We start from the raw sequence: 22,382 nt of genomic DNA on the forward strand, positions 1-22,382 counted from the left end.
TAAATTGCCAGTCACATTAAATACACATCATATCTGTAAATCTGTGCTGTCTGTTTTTGGATTCGAACAGAAGATGGGAGACTCTGATCTTCAACCTCGTCCTATAAATCTGTCTGCGGTCCCGCATCACATTCTCCACAAATCCGTGTGAAGATAGTGCCGTAAGAGTTAATGCTCTTTTTATGGACGGCCTTGGCTCCGTTCACACGTCTTTTCCTGTGCACAAGGGTATGTGTAGATGGATACACACCGACGACGTCTCCTGTCGTTCCAGAGATGCTGGTCTGACGCTGCTCTCATCTCATAACACCCCATTACCTCGCCCCACATCCCACATATTTCTCTCCTCCTGTCTCTCTCTCACCTTGCATAGAGGTAATTCAGCAATGAATCACCTGACGCTCATGTTAAAGTTATGTTTAAGTTCCAGCGACCCCACGTCCCAGATAGCAGGAATTTATGTGTCTGCTCAACGAGAGGTCAAGTGCTTCTACAAAGCGCCGGGGCCAGTTGTGCAGTGGTCATCGCCTAGACGTGTTTACTGCAGGAAAGATGGAATAATTAAGTGGCCCGAAGATAAGGTCAGATTTATGATGGAATCCGTGTGCAGGACATGCAATAACTTCCTGGAGGAATTAAAAGCATTAAGGAATTTCACTGGGTCATTTTTAGCTGAAATTGTTGAGATTTGTTTTGTGCTATCCAAATTTATTTTGATGGTCCCTTTTGAACATTCTGTTGACTATCAGTAACTTTGCAACTACATGTCAACTAACTCTCATTATAATATTATAATATAGACTGTCTGCTTAATATCTGCTAACTCTTTATTGTGATGCTCCTCAACAGATATTCTACCGACTATAAGTAACTTTGCAACTACATATCAACTTATTCTAACCCTTAACAGTCTACCAATACTCTACTAACACTCTAATGAGAGTTAGTAGACATGTAGGTGCAACGTTACTTATAGTCAACTGAATGTGTTAAAGGGACCATCAAAATAAAGTGAAACCGAATATGAACACCAATGGAAATTGCTTAAATTGTTTTAAAAATCATACGCTTTTTTGGGGTCTCCCTTTACTGAGTTTAAACATCCATGAAATTCACCCTCTGGATGTAGTTACTCTGTAATAACAGTGATATAACGCTGTGATTACTCTGTTATAACTGTTATAACGATGTAATTACTCTGTAATAACAGTGTTATAACGCAGTTATAATGTAATTACATTGTTGAAACGCAGTTGTAATGTAATAACAGTATTATAACACAGTTATATTATTATAAGTAAATTAGTAACAGTAAATTCTGCATAATTACTCGCAAATAATCCTAAACCAAACCCTAATCCTACCCTAACCCTATAGTAAGTATGTAGTTGCTTAATATTAATCAGTACTTAAATATATAATTACACTGTAACAATGACACCTTAAAATAAAGTGTAACCTCATAATCTAATAACAGTAATATTAAAAAGTTGTAATGTAATATCAGTGTTATTAAACAGTGTTTTATGCGCGATTCTGGAATTTCATTTGAAACATAAATTAACTGTTGGCTCAATGGTCCAGCGGTTAGTGCAATAGCATATCATGAAGACCACATCAAAAAGTGAAACAATCATAGATACCACTAAGTTTAGTTTATCAATCGCTATTCAAATAAACTGTGACTGCCATATCTCAGACGCTGAGGTCTTAATTTGACCTCATCAAATCAGAGCTGCCATTAACTTGTGTTCATGTCATGTGGAAACTATGGTGCTAGTCTGGGTAAACACAAGAAAAAAGAGACGTTTTCCCAGTTCTCATGAATGCAGATGACCCTGACGATATCAAATATTAAACCTTTAATTCCTCTACAGCCTGCTGACTGATGCTGAGCTCAGATAAAACTGCGGGGGGAGATAGGGTTTCATTTTCTTTGTTGGCTAAATGCTTGGCTGAGAGCTTCTGTCTCGGGTTGGGGGAGATGAGATTTGGCCCGACTAGAAGATCTGAACTGCTACAGATCTGAAGAACCCAAGGTTCAGTTCTGCACACAATGATTTCACCTCATGTTAAACATCCCTACGAGCACAACAAACAGGTTTACCTCCACTCTAAACAATAGAGGTTCCAAAAGGGGGTTTTCACAATGATAATGTAGAAGAACCATTTGAGTTTCCCTAAGAACGTTTCAGTGAACAGTTCTCAAAACAGTTCTTTTTTATTTTAGTGTAAATAAAACAGCTATAAAGAAACTTCTGTGCAATTGACACTAAAGGTTCTTCATGGAACCATATTTCCAATAAATAAACATTGTTTAAGACTATCTAACTGGGAGATTGTTTTTAATTTGAACTATCTATAGCAGAAGGACACTGTAGGCACACAATAACAAGTCACAGTACCGAATTATGTGGCCTGTCATTCAGACAAAATGAATGACTTCAGCATGATGTCATAACCTTTATGTTCACATATGACTCCGTCAGAGAAGCTCCACTGATTCCAAGAACCTGTTTAAGTTCCTGTGATGTCATATGAAAAGTTCTATACGTTTCTTTACAAATTACAACTGATTATTGATAAGACTGAATCGAAGATGCAGCAAAGAAACATGTATTTGTATTTGAAAACCGTATGTGAAAATCTTATCAAAATACAGTAAAAACTGTCATATTGTGATTTTTTTCTTACAATTTAAAATAACTGTTGTCTTTTTGACTACACTCAAACAAATCTTGGGAGTTTTTTTTTTTTTTCTACCCATATCCTGGTTTTTTGTGGTATTTTTTGGGGGGTTATTTTTTCAGTATTTGGGTAGTTTTTGTGTTTTGTTTCAGATGTAACAACCCAGGGATTGAGTTATTTATCGTTGAATAAGTGTGGAGCAGCTCTGTCAAAATGGTGCATGTCTTCAGTAAAATGAGGGTTTGTGTACATTTTATTTTGTCTATAAGTTTGTTATTGTGCTGTATATATTTTAAGTTTGTGCAGAGCAACAGACAGGGGTGCGATGTGAGTCACCTAAATGAGTGTCGCGTCGATCTTTTTTGCGTGATGGAAACGGCCTGATGCCTTGTAGAAAATGTTATGATTTTATTCAAAAAGATGCAGAATATAAATATGTATGATGTTAAAATCTGTTCTCAGAACTGTACACTGTTTGTTTATGGACAGGTTATGGAGTCGGTCACCACATATTTCGGCTACGAGTGAAACGCAGGGCGGCGGTCAGAAGTTAGAAGTTCCCCGGATGAGCACGACACAAGCTCCGGCACGCAGGGGCGTCATGCAAGCCAAAATTCTGGGGGGGCACAATCTGAGACGTTGCAATTGTTTTCTGACGGGTGATATGGATCATGTTAGGAGGGGTCAGGGGGTTTCTCCCCCTGAAAATTTTTCAATTCTGGCTGCTAAACATACCATTTCAATGCAGTTTGGGAGGGACAGAAATACCTTAACGGAGCTAGCAGCAACCCTCCTCTATCTGAGGACTAAGTTAAAGTATCTATTTTGTAAGTTTATGTAAAAGACAAGTTGATGAAAGAACTGTAAGCTCAAATTCAAACGCTTTTGAAGTCTACTTCATTAAAGCATGTTTACACACACACTTACTGTACACTTAGGCCTACTACACATGATTTTAAAAACAGTACCATTGCAGTTTTTATGTTATGATTTTAAATTGGTATGTGACCTAAGAACGATCTTACATTAAAGGTACATAGAGGTACATAAAGGTGCTGAGGTCTGACTTTGTGGTGCTCTGAAATTAATTTATTTTAATATTAATATGTGATGAAGGACTTTGAAAGAAAGCGTATAACTAGACGCGGCAGGCGCGAATTTGACGCGCTATTCGCGTCCGGTGTGAACGCACAGTATAGCCTACATCACGGTCATAGCGATCTGTATAACAACTATGCTGTAGCTTTCGAACGGGTAGCCTATCTTTTTTCACTGCATTTGAATTAGTCGCCTGATCCGTGAAGAACCATGAATAACAGTCTATGGGAGAAACATCAAGTGATAACGTTAGGTTGGATTGTGCAGTTAGCCTACAACAAATTTAACACCCTCGTTTCTATGAAACTGAAAACAATTGAACCAGCTGGAGACTTTGACACAAGACAAGACAGAACAGATGTTTCAAAACCGATCAGATAACGTTACTATGGCTTTGTATGGCAGTAACTTTAGCCAACTAGTTTACGGTTAGACTAGGCTAGCTATCGATAACGTTACACTGACACAACTTAAGTTAATGCTCTGAATTCGCAGCTAATATCAAATCCATAACTTTATGATCAAGTTAAAATTTCCAGGTCAACCACAAATAATCCCACTACCTTTTAATATCATCCGATAACTAATTCAATGCTGATTTGTTGCTTTGCCCACTTACCACTTCAAGACCATCTGTAAAACATTGCCAGCTCAACGTGCGAGACGAGTGAGTTGCTTGAACATACACAGCAAAGATTCTAGATTTGATACACAGACACCATATTAGGAAAAAGGGCTGATGCTGACCGATTTATTACACATCCAGAAGAATATATTTGAGTCGTTATAGGCTCTGGTATATTATGGAGCATAATAGGAATAAAGTTGTGACAAAAAAATTATCAGGGAGGAAAAATCTGAGGGGGCACGTGCCCCCCTCACTTTGAATGGGCATGACGCCACTGCCGGCACGAGATCCAGCGCTGTTACGGTGGAGACGAGGCAACAGAGACTGGTCCATTACACTTCATTTGCTTCTAAATGTTTCATTTTTACTTCTAATATTTGTTAAATGCACTTACATTTGGCAATCTGTATTAAAAATGATATAAAATATGCTATACTGTAAAATATGATTGCAAATAAAGGAATTATCATGCAAACCAGTGGTTGTATTGAATATTTAATAGTAAAATTGAATTACCTGTGCTGGGTTAAATCAAACCATTATGCTGGGTTAAATAAACAACTCAATTTGCTGGGTAAAATTAACCCAACATGTGTTCTGTCCAATATTTACCCAACCCTTAGGTTGAAAACAACTCAAATTAGGTTGTTTTTAACCCAGTGTTTTTTAGAGTGTATATGTTAAAATGTGATATTTTCCTGTGATTAAAGCTGAATTTCCAGCATCATTACTCCAGTCTTCAGTGTCACATGATCCTTCAGAAATCACTCTAATATGATGATTTGATGCTCAAGAAACATGTGCTGCTGCTTCATATTTTTGCAAAAACCATGATATTTTTTTATTTTTTTTACAGATTAAATGTTTTTAATTTTCATCAATTTAATGTGTCCAAATATATATATATATATATATATATATATATATATATATACCCTAATGGCCCCAAACCTTTGAACAGTTGTATATGTGAATGTGATGTCATAAAACTTGTAGATTGCCCAAGTCTCCAATATGTAGACATTAACAACTTAAATGTCTCAGACAGTCACTTTAACTAATGCACAAGAATAAGAAGTCATGGGATATAAGTGTACGATGACTCCTGCTTGATTGGCGGCTACAAGTGGCAGGAATCTCTTTCTTCAGATTGTCAGTGGCAGGTAGTTTCTGCTGACAGCTGCTGTTTAAGAGCTGAACCTCCTCTCCTGTTGAAAACGGAAGATGGGTGGCTCATACCAAAGGGTTCATCTTTTCTTTTCTTTTTTTTTTTAAAGGCCAGTAACATAGTTCACGTCACAACCACGGCTGTAATTTCCTACTGGCTTTTGCTATTGACACTCAGGTGGGAGGGGCATTCTCATTCTACAGCTCCTCTGATTGGACAAAAGTTAGTTTGACCACACACAGCTCTTCCATGGTTAAGGAAAATGTAATTCTTCCTTATATATATATATATATATATATATATATATATATATATATATATATATATATATATATTTTTTTTTTTTTTACGTGCAACACATAAGCCTATCCAGCATCTAATAAAAGAGAAGAGATGATTTGTTAACAGAGGAGAGACCTGCAGCGCCTCACTCATCCCTCTTTCACTCCTGAATCATAAACACACACCTCCTCTACCTGTGAAATATTAGCGGGCCCGCTGACAGTGCGCTCTAATGGATCACCTCACACTCGACGACAGAGAACTTTATTTATGGCTTTTGTCTGTCAGTCACTCTCTCTCTCTCTCTCTCTCTCTCTCTCTCTCTCTCTCTCTCTCTCTCTCTCTCTCTCTCCACACCTCCTGTGCAGTGAAGGCGGGGGAGACAGTTGGACGACCCCTGGGCTGTCAGCAGTCTGGGATTCTTTAGGAGCATAAGCCCTTACACACACACACACACACACAGAGAGAGAGAGAGAGAGAGAGAGAGAGAGAGTTAAACTCTGGGGAAATTCGAAACCGTTTATTAGAAACACTTTGCACCCTTCAAGAACACTGGAGCCACCATAAATAATGACACCAGCAGAGCTACAGACGTGTATGTGTGTGTGTGTGTGTGTGTGTGTGTGTGTGTGTGATTGATATAGTCTGCATGAGTTGAGTAGTGGAAGACATTTGGATGTCAAATGTGATTTTTTTACCATTCCTTAAGATACATAGAGACATACAGTATAGGAACAGGAATGCGAATGCATTACATTAATTACATTACATTAATACATGTAACGCAAAAAGGTGCACAACAATTCATATTAGTTTCACACTTAGGATTAGGGGTATGTAATTAATCTGTACAGTACTTTGCATTTAATATAAATGAAATATTGTTATATAGACCTATTGTGCTTTTTTTTTTTTTTTTTTTTTTTACATAATAATAACTTAAGGTTGCACTTTATTTTGTGTCATTGTTACAGTGTCATTATATATTTAAGTACTGAATAATAATAATTAACTACATGTACTTACTATAGTGTTAGGGTAGGGTTAGGGTTAGTTGCATGTAATTATACATTATTTACTGTTATTACTATGGTAAGTACATGTAACATATGTAACAAGGACACTGTAAAATAAAGTGTTACCCAACTTTATTTAGTGTGTATTAATCCTGTTTAATCATGAACAAGTTCCAAAGTCCCTCCAGCAGGAGTTCTTCTCTATATCAGTGTCACTGTTTCTGAACTCCTGAAACGCCTCCATTGTAGTCTTGAGTTAGGGTTAGGGTTAGGGTTAGGTCCAGCTGACCAATCAGAGCACAGTGTGTTTTTCAGAAGGAGGGGCTTCATAGAGACAGGAACTAAACAGAGCGTTACTGACAGACTGGGAAGAGAGGAGCTGCAACAATGGAGAATATGGGGAAAATAATGTGTTTTATGAACATTCAAGCTTGAAAACCTGTTCTAATAGAGCCTAAAGACAACATCAAGACTTTGTAAAAGGGCATAATAGGTCCTCTTTAATCAATGTCTTTTACATGTTAAGATGACTGTGCCACAAGACTATACAGGCTTTGCTTTTTGCCTGTGTGTGCAATTTCAAACTAAGTAGGACATAGATCACACACACACACACACACACACACACACACACACACACACACACACACACACACCCTTCAGGGAATCCCCTTTCATAACAAGGGTGAATTCCCCCGAACATCTGAAGATGAATTAACAGTAAATGGCTTGAGTAAAGCTGCTTTTCTTCAATAATGCTCTTATCTCAGCAGTGCACCAATATTTAAGTCAGGACAGAGAGTTCGACTCTGACGACTGATCCGAAACGCCTAACTCTTTATAAATACCAAACCGTCCACAATTACGGCTTTCATTTCACATGAATCTCAAAAGCACACACACTCTTTTAATTTAGCATGTTGTTGCAGTTTTGGGCACCATTAGAAGCAGATTGAGCAGCAGCTGTCGGGAGAAGCGACTGGTGTTTGTGTGTGCTGGTTTAACCCAGCAGAGGTTACGCTTTAATCAGGACCAGACCATCACCTGACGGAGGTCAGCGCTTCAAGTGCTCGCGATGTGGATGAACCAGCGTCTGGTTTGGATCTGGCCGAGGGGTTAGAGGTGAGAGGGTGAATTTACATAGATTAAGAGAAAAGGCTTTGTGTACGGGAGGGCTGGACCGGTTAGAAACAGCTTCAGATGACACTGCGAACGGCTGGATGCCAGTGGAGATGAGTTCAGAGGTTCACACTAATACATGTGTTCAGATGAGCTCTTCTACATTGCTTTCTATTGTTTTTAACATAATTGAATCTCACAAGCAGAACGTGAGCTCACTCAGTCCTCTACATAATTCACTTTTATGCATTTACTGGAGCTTTCTTCTCTACAAGTATCTAGCATTGCTTGTTTTCTGCAGGGTTATGAAGTCACCAGAGGCCATTCGTTACAGTGACTCTACCATGGTTAAGTAATGTTTTAAGTAGTAGTTTGGGCTCGGTACGTTTTTTTTTTTTTTTTTTTTTTAAAGGGTTGGAAGAAATTAATACTTTCATTCAGCAAGGATGCATTAAAGTGATCAAAAAGTGACAATAAAGACATGTATGTTACAAAAGATAATTCAAATAGACACTGTCTTTACTTTCTATTCATCAAAGAATCCTGAAAAAAGTGTTTCATTTTCCCAATATTAAGCACAACTGGTATTTTTCAACATTGACAATAATCATAAATGCTTCTTGAGCAGCAAATCAGCATATTAGAATTATTTCTGAAGGATTATGCGGTCATGTTGTTTTAAATTGAAATAATATTTCACGATATTATAATTATAAATAAGTGCACAAATAAATGCAGCTTTCGTGAGCAAAAAAAACAAACAAAAAAACCTCAAATCCTCAAACTTAAACTTTCCCAAAAACTCAAACCTCAAGCTCATCCTGAAGCACATTTTTAGTCTTATATAAAAGGTATGTTCAATGATGTTCAATAATTAATTATACTTTTAATAATAATGATGATAATAATAATATGGTAACACAATTGTATTTTACAGTGTCCTTGTTACACATGTTAGTTTCTATAGTAATTACTATAAATTATGCATAATTACATGCAACCAACCCTAATCCTAATCCTATAGTAAGTACATGTAGTTAATTGATATTACATATTAATATATTAATATTATAAAATAAAGTGTAACCAATAATAATTAAAACAAACTATTATTCTGGCAAATAAGATAATTATTGTGATCGGTCATGACCAGTTTCAATCAATGTCCTTCATGCATCAGTCAGTCGTCTCTTTCTTCTCACATAATAAATCCCTTCTTTTGAAGTAGCAGTGAGTGAAGTATCATACAGTTAGACAGTGATTATCTGAATGTAATTTGTTTACGCCTGACTCTATAGTGTGTTCACTACCCTCCTCAGACTGTATTGAGCAGTGGAGCTTCACTGGAAGTCCTCTAAACGCCCCCGTTTCTCTCAGCATCGAGTCCCCCGGCCCCGGGCCCTTTGAAGCCCCTCCGTCCCCCACCACAAACACTGATGCTCAGGAAATGAACAAAAGAGACATGCGGTCATGATCCTGCCTCAGAACTGACTTTAAACAGTTGTAAAGAGTGACAGGCTGAGACCTCTCCACCTAACTGAATATGATGGAGATTAATAAAGCGTCCGCAGGCAGAAAGGCTTTATTGGTCTGGACATGTATTTCATTTAGAACATAGAAATAAAGGCATTCATAATGGTGTTTTTCTGAGATGTAGGGGGACTTTTTTGGCTGATTTGTGTAGTTTGAGTGTTGTGTTCTTGTTCTTACTGAACTATAACGGCACTGTAAACGTGTTTCTAAAATTACTTAAAAACAATTAGCATTGCTTTTCCTCAAATCAAATGTCTTATAGTGGACATATGTGCTTTTCTTTCTTTTTTTATGTGATCAGACTTATGATGTTCTCCTGATGGATGATAAAATAGGCATAACAAATAGAAAAGAATGGGCATAAAATAATAAAATAAAATAATGGGCATGAAATAAAATATATAATAAAATAATATAAAATAAAACAAAAACATAAAATATAATGGGCATAAAATAAAATGGGCATACAATAAAATAAAATAATGAAATTGTATAAAATAAAATGAAATAAAATAAAAATACCGTAATAAACAAGTCAGCCACAAGAAACACACAGCAACATTCACATTTTCATCATTAAATGTTTGAATTGATATAAATCATTAAGATCATTTATACATAATCGATCAGCACTAATACAGAAACAGCTGTGTGTGTCCTCGTGCACACACACACACACAGTAAACACATCTGTGTTTGTCTGAGACCGACTCTTGCCCCCTCTGAGACTGACACTGTATAATCCGTGTTTGCCACAGGCAGCTTCCCGACGGATTGCGTCGGCTTGTATGGAGAGAGAGAGAAACTCAGTGGAGTGTGAAACAGCCTGAAAGCTTGTCCTGGAACATACTTCATCTGAACGCCGGCGTGTCTGGGCACACAACACACTCCAGCAACTGTTAAAATCACCTGAGCTCTGCTGGACTGCCGCTGTGAGGTCATCATCACTCATGTGACATCATCAGCATCCAGACAGAATTAATAAAGTCATTCAGTGAGCTTGAAAAGAGAGAGACAGGCGGACAGAAAGAGCTTTGCTTTTTCTCTCTTTTGGTTACACTACTGTCTTTGTTACATATGTTACATGTACTTACCATAGTAATACCAGTAAATGATGCATAATTGCACGCAACTAACCCTCAACCAAACCCTAATCCTACTCTATAGTAAGTACATAGTTGCTTAATATTACTCAAAACTTTGGGTTACACTTTATTGAAGGTATCATTGTTACAGTGTAATTATATTTAAGCACTGAGTAATATTAAGTAACTACATGTAGAGTGTGTTACAGTTAAGGTAGGATTAGGGTTTGGTTGAGGGTTAGTTGTAGTTTACACGACACCGTTTTCAACTAGAAATGTAAAACCTGTTATGCACTGTGGCAGGCGATGTTCACGACAACAGTGAAAACACAAAGTGCAAGTGTTTGAAAATGATACTGTTATCGTCTTAGTGTAAACCACAAAAACATGAACCTGTGAAACGGTGACGTCATGCACGTGTGTGTTACGTGTTCAGTCTATAGGCGTGTAGCTTTACAAAGAGACATCGCCATCTACTGGCCCGTTTTTAGTCGTTTTTTAATGTTTCTTCTAACGTTTTTAGTCGGTTTCGCTGATCTTTGTTAACAGGGATTGTTTTGACAACGTGGCAACAAATATACAAAGGAAAGACTTTTCCATTTTTAGTATATCGTTGTCGTGTAAACGTGCACTAAGGTTAGGTTTGAGAGTTAGTTACTTGTAATTATGCATAATATACTGTTGTTACTATAGTAAGTACATGTAACGTGCAGCTGTTATCTTAAAGTGTGACCTTTCTTTCTTTCTTAAAAAACAAACAAACAAAAAAAAAACCAGCTTATTTTATGTACTGTTTATCGAATATTCCTGACACTAGAATAAATAAATAAACAAACAGACAAACAAATAAATGTATTTATTTTTAAAAACAATTATGAATTACTCCTCTTCTACCTCAATATATGGATAATTAATTATTCCAAATGAAGAATGGCCAAAATAACAACTCTGATAAAAAGAAAAGACATATCCATATCAAACTTTCAACTATCAACTCTCTAAATTCATGATAACAGCAATATATATCTATTGTAAATAAATAAATAAATAATAAAAAATACATATGAAAAAGAGTGATGGTCTATTATATGTGCATACAACTGATCTGCCAGTTTAATTATGTAAATTCCACTCAAACACACACACACACACATGGATGGCACAGGAGTGCACTGATGGAGATCTGGACATGATCCAGCTGTGCTCGTGTGGATTGAGCTTCTGCAAGAGGAGACGTTCAGGTCCGGTGATGCCAGTTGACCAGGCTCAATAAAAGACACAAATAAGCGTGGCACGTCATTCACATCAACATCATCTGTGGCATGACCACTGCACCATCATCACCTCCTGCTGTAAGCCCATGCTAATACAAGTTATTTGCATACAGGCACAAATTTATTACCTTCCTATTTTAAAGTTGAGATTAGTGAAAATGAGAGAGACTTTCCAATGTCCTCAAGCAGTATTTGGGTAACACTTTACAATAAGGTTCATTAGTTATCATTAGTGAACTACCTTAGTTAACATGAACTAAGAATGAACAACACTTCTTCAGCATTTATTAATCAGAGTTAATATTAATTTCAACATTTACTAATTTACATTTACATTTATTCATTTAGCTGACGCTTTTATCCAAAGCGACTTACAATTGCTATATATGTCAGAGGTCGCACGCCTCTGGAGCAACTAGGGGTTAAGTGTCTTGCTCAGGGACACATTGGTGTCTCACAGTGGATTCGAACCCGGGTCTCTCACACCAAAGGCATGTGTCTTATCCACTGCGCCACACCACCACTAATACATTATTAAAATCAAAAGTTGTATTTGTTAGCATTAGTTAATGTGCTGTGAACTAACATGAACAAACAATGAACAGCTGGATTTTTATTAACTAACATTAACAAAGATTAATAAATACTGTTACAAGTGTATTGCTCATTGTTAGTTCATGTTAGTTATTACATTAAATAATGTTAACTAATGAACCTTACTGTAAAGTGTTACCAGTATTTGTACACCTAAGTCACACACTTTTCCTATACATTGTTGGGACCAAATACAATCTTGTAGAGTTTCACATAGATGGATGATGCCGTTTTGCTCTTGTTTTTATATTCGTTATATGACACAGTGTTTTTTAACTGTGATTTGTTTGGAGTTTTTTGTGTTTTGGATAGTTCCGAATAAATTAATGGTCCAATTTACATGTGTAAAAGTGTTTGATGCTTTACATATTTTAATAAGGTTTTCATATCAAACATAATGTAAAATTATGGTATTTTAATCTGGACATTATAATATGACTTCAAAAAATGTACCGGCCATAAATATATTGTATCGGCATGAAACCAGTACCGGCGGTAATCAACTGCAACCCTAACTAAAATAAATGTAAAACATTAAAGATAAGTTGGCAGTCAGTGGTAAAATAAAAACAAATAATTCAATTACAAGCAAAAGCCCAAATAAATATAATATAACAAAGATACAAATCAAATAGTGCTTTTCAAGTTCTGACAGTGGTTTTCAGGCACAGAAATGTAATAAAATAAGCAAATGTAAAATAACACTGCATAGTCTTCACTGTATAAATTAAACATCCATATTAATTCATCCTTATTAAAGTTACAAAAAGTTATTCAGTCAAGAGCATGAGTGATTTCCCCGTCTTTTGTTGTCTGATTAACATTAAAAACACAGACATCTAATATACTGACACTGTACACATACGTTTCCGTGCACTTAAGACATAACCGACCATAGGATTCTTGATATTTTTTACATAATTTTGTGTGAATTTGTGAATCAAGCCTGTCAGCTGTCCCCAGCGTTGTCCACGTTTGTTCTTGTTCATTAATTGTTAGAATTCATAAAAATGTAACCAGCAAACTGGCAAATGACACCATTTCATATACTTGCCAACAGCGAGAAAAAGAAAATGAACCCACGGAAAAGAAATGAACCCACAGTAACAGCTTAGCCCAATTCCACAGGAAAACTGTCTATGAGTAACTTTACAACTACATGTCAACTAGCTTATTATAGACTGTAGTAGACTGTAAGAGTTAAGGCTCATGTAGTTGCAAAGTTACTTATAGTCAGTAGAATGTCTAAATTGGACTATCGAAATAAAGTGTAAACCAAAGTCCCACAAACATGAGAATGGATTTTTATAGCTTAAAAAAAATAAAAAAATAAAATATGCACACACATCCAGTGCTAGCATCTAGCAAGACCACTGACTCGTTCTAAAAATAAATGGTAATTTTTCTCTAGACTGCTTTCCCTCAACATCTCTCTCTGTTTTATTTTCACCACCCACCCCGTAATGACAAAAATGCCCGCCACTCCGGCCTGGTTGACTTCGCGTAATTTTCTTGTGGCTAAATCCATCGTCCCTGCTTTATGTCAACACACGGCTGGCCTAAAAGCCCCCAGAGCGCTGCACGTAACAGTACGTGGCCCAGAGCGCACTCCAAATCCCTCTCTCTCTCTCTCTCTCTCTCTCTCGGAGAAGAAGAAAAATGTTAATATTAGCGGTTAAAAACAACGGCCCCATGTGACACGCTGTGCTGGGAGTCTTGTCACAGATTGAGGCAGTTAGCCGCTAACCTAAAACCACTGGCGCTCTGGACGAAAACACCTGCTCGAAGTCCTGCGGCTTAATAATCTGTCTCAGCTGTACGCTCCACTTTTATCTCACTGGGTTCACTATGTTCTCATAAAGAAGTCTTTGTGTATGATTTGTGGGTTCATCAGGCACCAGTAAGCAATATGAAGAGGGTTTTCTCTTCTGCCGTTCCCCTCTACTGTATTGTTTGCGCATGAAACGGGGATATGTTTGAACAGGCTGCAGTTACCAGAGGTCAGACTCCTGCGAGGAAGACAGAGAGAGTCACATGAGTGAAAGACAGATGAGAATCACACCGCACTATGTGACGCTCGTACAGCTTTCTCAGTCTTGGAAACCAACCTCTTAACAGATTTTCCATTAAATGTTATACATGAATTAAATGTTGATGCCGTTATTCAGATGACGTATTTCTCTCTTCACTAAATGCACATTTGACTTCTTTAAATATACAGGTGACGCTAAGATTGCACACAATGGGACAGTATAGTATAGGCTGCTTTTGACAAAATTATGAGAGTGACTAAGACACACACACACAGTCTGCTGTTTATTAGAGGTGTTAGCTTGTGTTTGTGTATTTTGTCTATATTTATCTCAACTTTATTATCTGTTTTGAATTCAAATGTTTAAAATGAATCGTAATTTGCAACAGGCATAGTAATTACGTACAAGTACATGACATTACTTTAATTCATTACTTTTTCATGCACAAAAATGTAAAATATTTACTTACTTTGTTTTAATGCTTGTAAAAGCACTCACTCTTGATAGTTGACACGATTTACACCGTTTAGTGAAAAAACAATGTATTATATTTATAACTTATGTACACTCTTTAAAAAAAGGTTCAGTGGGCTTAGAACCCTGTAGAACCTGACAGGCTTGATTTTAAAGAACCTTTATCGCCAAAAATGTCTATATATTGTAAGGAACTCAAAAATCAGAAAAAAGGATCTACGCATCGCAAGAAGATATTACTCATCAGTTTGGGACTAATGTTTGGCGCTTTACCTTTCCATCCCCTTGATAGATATTATAAGGAGAAATGTCTTATGGTTGCATTCAACTTTAATATTTAACAGCTATTTTTTTCTTTTCTTTTAGTAATCAAGTATGTTTATGAGCTGTTTAATTCATAAAATTTAATCAAAATGAAAAAGGTAAGACTTTAGATTAGAGACCTATTCTCAATATTAACTATTAACTATGACTTTTGCCTCAATAAAATCCTAATTACTGCTTGTTAACATGACATTACTTTAATTCATAACTTTTTCATGCAAAAAAATGTGAAATATCTACTTGATTTCTAATAAATTTGTATTTTTTTCCTGTTATCTTCTATTTGTGTCACAACTAATGCTTGTAATAGCACTCGCTCTTGACACTTGACACGATTTACACCTTTTAGTGAAAAATACAATGTATTATATTTGTAACTTGACTTATGTACAGTCTTCTTGGCTTGATTTTAAGGAACCCATTATGCCAAACAGGTTCTATATTGTAAGGAGAAATGTCTTATGGTTGCATAATACTTTAATATTTAACAGGTAATTTTTTTTTTTTTTTTTTGTAATCAAGGTTGTTTTGAGCTGTTTAATTCATAAAATGTAATCAAAATTATAAATTAAAAAGGTCACACTTTAAATTAGAGTCCTATTCTCACTATTAAGTCAAGTCAAGTCAGCTTCATTTATATAACGCTTTTAACAATGTAGATTGTTTCAAAGTAGCTAAATAGTTAATAGTTTCTATTAACTAACTAACAAACTCCTAATTACTGCTTATTAATAGTTAGTAAGGTAGTTATTAAGTTTAGGTATTGGGTGATTAAGGGATGTGGAATATAGTCATGCAGAATAAGGCATTATGTGCTTTATAATAACCAGCCAATATCCTACTATGCATGTTAATAAGCAACTAGTTAATATTGAGAACTGGACCCTAAACTAAAGTATGAAGAGCCTGGCAGAACCCTTTAAAGTTATATACTGTAAAACCTTTTCTTCTAAGAGTGTATAACATTTATTTGACTTTATTGTTGATTATTATGATTATCAGTAAGCATCAGTGTTTCAATGATCAGAGATCAAATAATCAGTCATAATTCAACAGTTGCAATGTGAGGTAATAAGCACAAATTCCAGACAAACTTTTGTTCAACCGATCAACCTGCAGTAATTTAACCACTATGCTCTCCGGAGCTGAAGGGGGCAGCAGAGAGGTTAAAACAGTCATATTGGTTAGTTAAGATGCTGAGTAAAAGGTAGCAAAACATTTTTAAAAAAGTTAATCAATGTAAGAAGAGTTTGCTACTTAAGGCATCTGGGATTTCTGGGTGTTTAACTTGACACTTTTCACCAGGGCTAAAATTAATCTTGCATCATGTAAGAGAATATTCTCAGAATATTCTCAGCTTATGCACTAGATCTAAATGATTTGCAATTATCATATGTGTATTGTTATGGAAATCCTCAAAGGTCAAGCTCACTACATTTTTAACCAACTACATTACAGATGTTAAAAAGTCTGTCCAGTCCAGAGGCTTTCCAAGTGCATGGACAGCGATTTGAGTTAAAAAGACAATGACGTTAACAACGAAAATATCGACGCATTGGCTGAACATTTATACGAGAACACCAACATAATTTGCTGTTTCTCACAAACACGAGCACACATACTTCCCTTTGTGTGCGCAGTGGGATGTGTTTTTGTAGATCATTTGATGGAGAAATATTTGAGCTGCATGAGTTCCTCTGTGATGTTCTGCCAAGAGGGAGTGGGGAGCTGTTGAGACCCTCCAAACAACTCTCAGTTCCCAGAATTCAGCAGGCCCCTGACGCCCACCATCGCTCCTGCTCGTAACAGCCAGGAGGAGGCCACTGGTGTTTGGACAAATATGTGTGATACACTCAGGATCCTTCCATGCAGTACAACTGCTGCGACAAGACATCGCCGTTATGACTTAGTGCTGCGGTTAAGGTTTGACCTTTTAAGATTTGTGTACAGCCCATTTTGCCAAAATCCCTGTTCTTTTTTTATGTAAATTCTTCCCAAGCACATGCTTTCTATGGTGTCTACGATCAAAACTAAGCTACAACAGGACAAAATATTTAAATAAACTTGCCTTACTTAGCCATTTTCAACTAGTTTATTTGCTACGCATGCTTAACTTGCCGTGTAACCCATTTACTTTGATTACTCACCGCTGTTATTTGGAATAACTAAACCACATTTTTGAGGCAGCATCCTGTGAATAACATTACAGTCATCAAAAGTTCTGGACTTGTCTTATCAACTAGTTTTCTATACTGATTTATATTGTATCACGATAGTTTAGAAGAGACCTTTGGACCTTGCATCCTCTTTCTTTCTCTCTTGTTCATCTGGCCCATGCCTCACCCTGGTTCTGCCTCACTGCCATCCCAGAATGTGTGATGCATGCTGGGCCGTCCCCTGGGCGGTCAGGGGGCCATGTGTCTGCTCAAATGCCTACTGAGACACTCCTTATATGGCTGCCCTGAACTCCTCTCACCTCCGCGAAACTTTAGGACCATCATCATGAATCACTGCTAGTGACCGGTAGCATCATAAATAGTTAGCAAATATCTAAATGTACTGTTTTTAGCACAGCCACATAGCTCTTTCACCAATATGTGATTTCCATCTACTTATTTCGGTAACACTTTATTTCGATGGTCCACTTTAGACATTCTACTAACTATAAGTACCTTTGCAACTACATGTCAACTAACTCTCATTAGAGTATTAGTAGACTCTCTGCCTTATATCTGTTAATACTTTATTTTGATGCTCCTCAACAGACATTGTACTGACTATAAGTAACTTTGCAAGAAACTAACCCCCAACAGTCTACTAATACTCTACTAATACTCTGAGAGTTAGGTGACACATAGGTGCAACTTATGATTATCAATATGTTATCAACGGAATGTCTAAAGTGGACTATTGAAATATAGTGTAACACTTGTAACAACTGTAAGTACTGTATCTCTGCACAGTCTAAAATTAGTAATGGGACTCTATTTTGGACAAATTTAGCTTTGCAGACAAGGTAATCCCAGAACGCATTGAGACAACTTCTTCATTTTAAAAGTATCCATAAATTAGTTCCATCCGGTTAAATGGGTCTTTGTGTGCTTATTAGAGAATTTACAGCTTAACACACTCTATTGGAACCAGCTATGACTGTTGAGTGTCCCAAATGCTTCATGTTTGAAATGTCATTTTAGCTGCCTATGTAGACAGTAGACAACGGGCAGCTCACTGGGTTTTGGAATAAAGCCACTGATCATCTGGTATCTCTTTTGGTTCCAGTTTCATGGTGAATAAAACGTTGTGCCTCTTCCACTGAATGATATTTTACTGATGACCCTTCAAAAATACTGGATGAGTCTTAAACGTTGTCAGGCATCATTTCGTTTCATCTTTCCTGTGCCTCTCATTACACTTTATATCTGTACTACAGACTGAACAAATATAGTGCACTGCAAGTTTCCGTAAAAACAAATAATTTAGGAAAAGAAAAAAAAAAGTTGAACTTTATTATCAGGAACTATTTTTTAAAGAAACATGGATTATGATTTTATGCAAAATAAAGAGGGAAAGTGATTTAGAGAGACAGCGAGTCATACAGATGGAGAAACACTTGATGCATTGGAGTTCAGCTCAGTTCTAAGGAAGTGGTAGAAGCTTATTCCAAACTGTTCCTTGTGTTTCTCATTCAAGCTGAACTCGTCTGATTGATAGTCACAAATGAAGTGTGTTGTCAGGGTGATGCAATAAACACACTCGTTTTTCCTCCACAGTTGGCTGTTTATTTCTGTAAAGGCCTTGTACACATATTTCTCTACCAAATTATTCTTAACGTTGTTCATATGTAGGGGATATTTGGAACATTCTGATTTGTAACCAGGGCAATATAAATGTCGAATGGTCAAAGGTGTAGTGGGTGGTTGCTTAATAGGCCAAATCAAAAGATCTCACAATCAAGTCTCTGTGATATTCTGGTCTCCACATATAACTCAAGTCCCTCCTTAAATATAACATTGTTGCACTGTTTTATCATACACCAGGCAAAAGGTGTAAGACCTGTCACTTAGAAAAGTACTAGCACACCTCCAACCGACCGCATAATTGAGGTATCTGTAATGTTCGTAGCACAAACAGCGCAGGACAAGTTAATATAGTAAGATGGTAATACTGACCCTTCACTTAGTAAGCACCACTGATAAAACATAAATTATCAGTGTACTTCACATGGTTGATGTATGCCGAATATCCTCTAGTGCAGTGAGGCATTATAGTGTGCTCACAGAGGACTTTTGTGAGCAGAGTGCAGGTGATATTTACATTTAAAATTAAAAGTAAATTAGCTCAGAACTCCAACTCAAGAAGCATGTTGGGGTCATTGAGTCATCCAGTGCTGAGGTCTGAGCCTCGGTCCTGCGCTCTCTTGAACCTCACCCAGAGCACTGGGGCAGGACCCAGGGGAACGTCATTCATTGCCCCGAGGATTTGGTTAGGTGGGAGGCCAGGTTTTCCTGGTATTTCGCCACAGCCCAGTAAATAAACAGAGTCCAGCTGCAAAGGGCTCAGCACAGCTTCAAGAAAGAGAGTTGGGGATAAAAGAGTGAGAGGAGGAGATCTTAGTTCACCTCCCAGTCAGAGGGGGTCCCTGTCCTCTCAGGCAGGAGAGGGGGATAGGAACTGGGGGGGTCTTGTATGGAGAGGTAATTGCCAACGAAACCTGAGCAGCTCTTAAGCGGCATTGCCATAAACTTGGGGTCGTAAAGTGAGCACCTCCCATGTAGTCGTGCAGTAAAAACACAAGGTCTTGAAGCTCCTGCTGGCTGAGGAGGATTCAATGGACAGCACAGGGACGTCTGATCTAAGAGGAGGTGCACTTCTGCTGACAACTCACATTGTCTCCTGATAAATTCATTGTTTTATTTGTTACTTACTTTCCTTTGTAAGGATTTATTTTTAGTTTTTTTACGATCACTTTACCAATTGATTACTTTATTGGTGTAGATGAGGTGGTGGTGTTAGACTAATAATTATCATGTGGGCTTTTTAACATATCCCTCACCACGTTTTTCCTGGAAATCTATTAGAATAGGAATCGTTTGGTTCATTATTTTAATTAGTGTTCTGAAAGTCATTTGGGGGCGAAAACTGCATGCTAAACTCCAGCCGTAATGGTAATTACGGAGAATTGTCCATTCTTAAACGTGCGTCTTGACAAAAGGAAATTCAACCAAGGTCATTTGGATCCTGCCACATGTTCTTAAGCACTGTTCTGGAAGTCCACCAATTCTCCATGTCAGCCCTAAATTGGGCCTGTCGTTGTGTTTTAGGGGATTTTAGCCGAGGCCTGGCCTGGGCCCCTTGTGAAAAGTGCTTCCCTCAGCAGTTGCCTGTCTAGGCCCACTTCCTGTGCCTCAGCCTCTCTTTTTCTCAGTGTTATTGAGCCTACCAAATGGCCCCGATTTCACCGGTGGTCTCCACCTAATAATCAGGATGATGGACATGTTCCATTGCTCATGGCCTTGGGTTCCACCAGAAGCACACCAGACCAGGCCAGTCCTTTTTTACAGTAACAGTTGATTGGAAAGTACAAATTAGTCTTTTGCAGAGCCTTAATTTCAACATGGAATGCATTAGAGTGTAATTACATTTAAAAAGTCTAATTAAGTAAAATAAAAAATTATATGGTCATCAGTTGCAAAGGGGGTTGGGGCAGCTTTTTTTCCCCCCGTGTTTTTGAAGAAAGGCAAGAGTTTTGTGTGGCACAGGGGAGGAAGGTAACAGGAGAAGAGGAGTTAATCTGGATCAGTTAAGGAGTGTTTACACCACAAATGAGCTCTGAATATTCTCCAGTGCATTTAGGGGGAATTAGAGTTGCAGTGGGATAATGAGGTATATGAGACTGTGATTTACACCAGGCACAAAAGAATGTCAAGCACAAATAAACACAAGTATGATATATGAATGGGGTGAACGCGGACCCTTTTAACTTACTGTAAGTGGACAAAATCCAATTTAACCACCTGGGAAACTGAAAAGGGGGAAAATTATGGAAATGTTGGATATTAGAGTAAACATTTGGTGATGAGTGCTGAGAAAAACTAATGGCATAAGTCAGCATGTTAACTTTCTTGAAAATGAAAAAAAATAAAAATAAAGAGGAAACATATTCATAATTTTACACTACCCACCATTTAGTCCAGTCCAGATCTTATCCACCTAGCTGCTTACATGGAATATAGTCTATGTGGGAACAGAAATTATGTAACAATAAATGCTGGTTGGATCAGGGGACAAACATTCTCTTTGTCCTCACTGACCATGCACAGCCGTATTATGCATACACACACATTCCCATAGCTATTGCCCTTGTTCAGACACCTCTAACAAGGTCTTTTCTGAAACTGATCCACAGTCACTCCCCGAGGAGTCTTGAGCTCGCTCTGGGCGGTCTGTCTGTGCCTCTCCCAGAACTTCACCCCAGTACTCCATCCATCCAATCAAAACACAGCAATCCAGAACTTTTGCTCCAGATCAAACCAGGCCTGTCTCTTTTTTTTCCCAATTTCTCTGTGCATTTTTTTCGTGTTCTATTTATATTCAGGGACATTCCAGAGAATATTAGTAATGATCAGATCCAATAAAAGCAAGGACTGCTATGTTCTCTACATTCTCCTGGTCCTCAGAGGAGATCTGAGTGATGAAGGCCCTTGGGGGCCACCTCAAGGAGGCGATAAGAGTCCAGAGGCTGACCTCCCATAAAGGGTGTGCTTTTCCAGGCACTGAGTGCTCACAATACTGTTCTGTTTTTGTGTTCTTATACCGTGGTCAAATGCTATGCATCTTGGCATGGTCTAAACTTGCTACTACAAAGGTTGTTTAAACAACTTTATACTCAGATTTACCTAAATACATTCATAACCACATGAGCTTGAGCCCCCAACCTTGAGCTTCATCACACAACCACCATATTGTACATGTAGAGTAAAGCACACTACAGGCAATGCTGCAAATTAAGTCAATGCAGGCACCACAAATACCTGAACAAGTGAATGACAATTGCATTGACGACCCA

The sequence above is a fragment of the Squalius cephalus genome (assembly GCF_949319135.1).
Source record: "Squalius cephalus genome assembly, chromosome: 7".
NCBI classification, from domain to species: Eukaryota; Metazoa; Chordata; class Actinopteri; order Cypriniformes; family Leuciscidae; genus Squalius; species Squalius cephalus.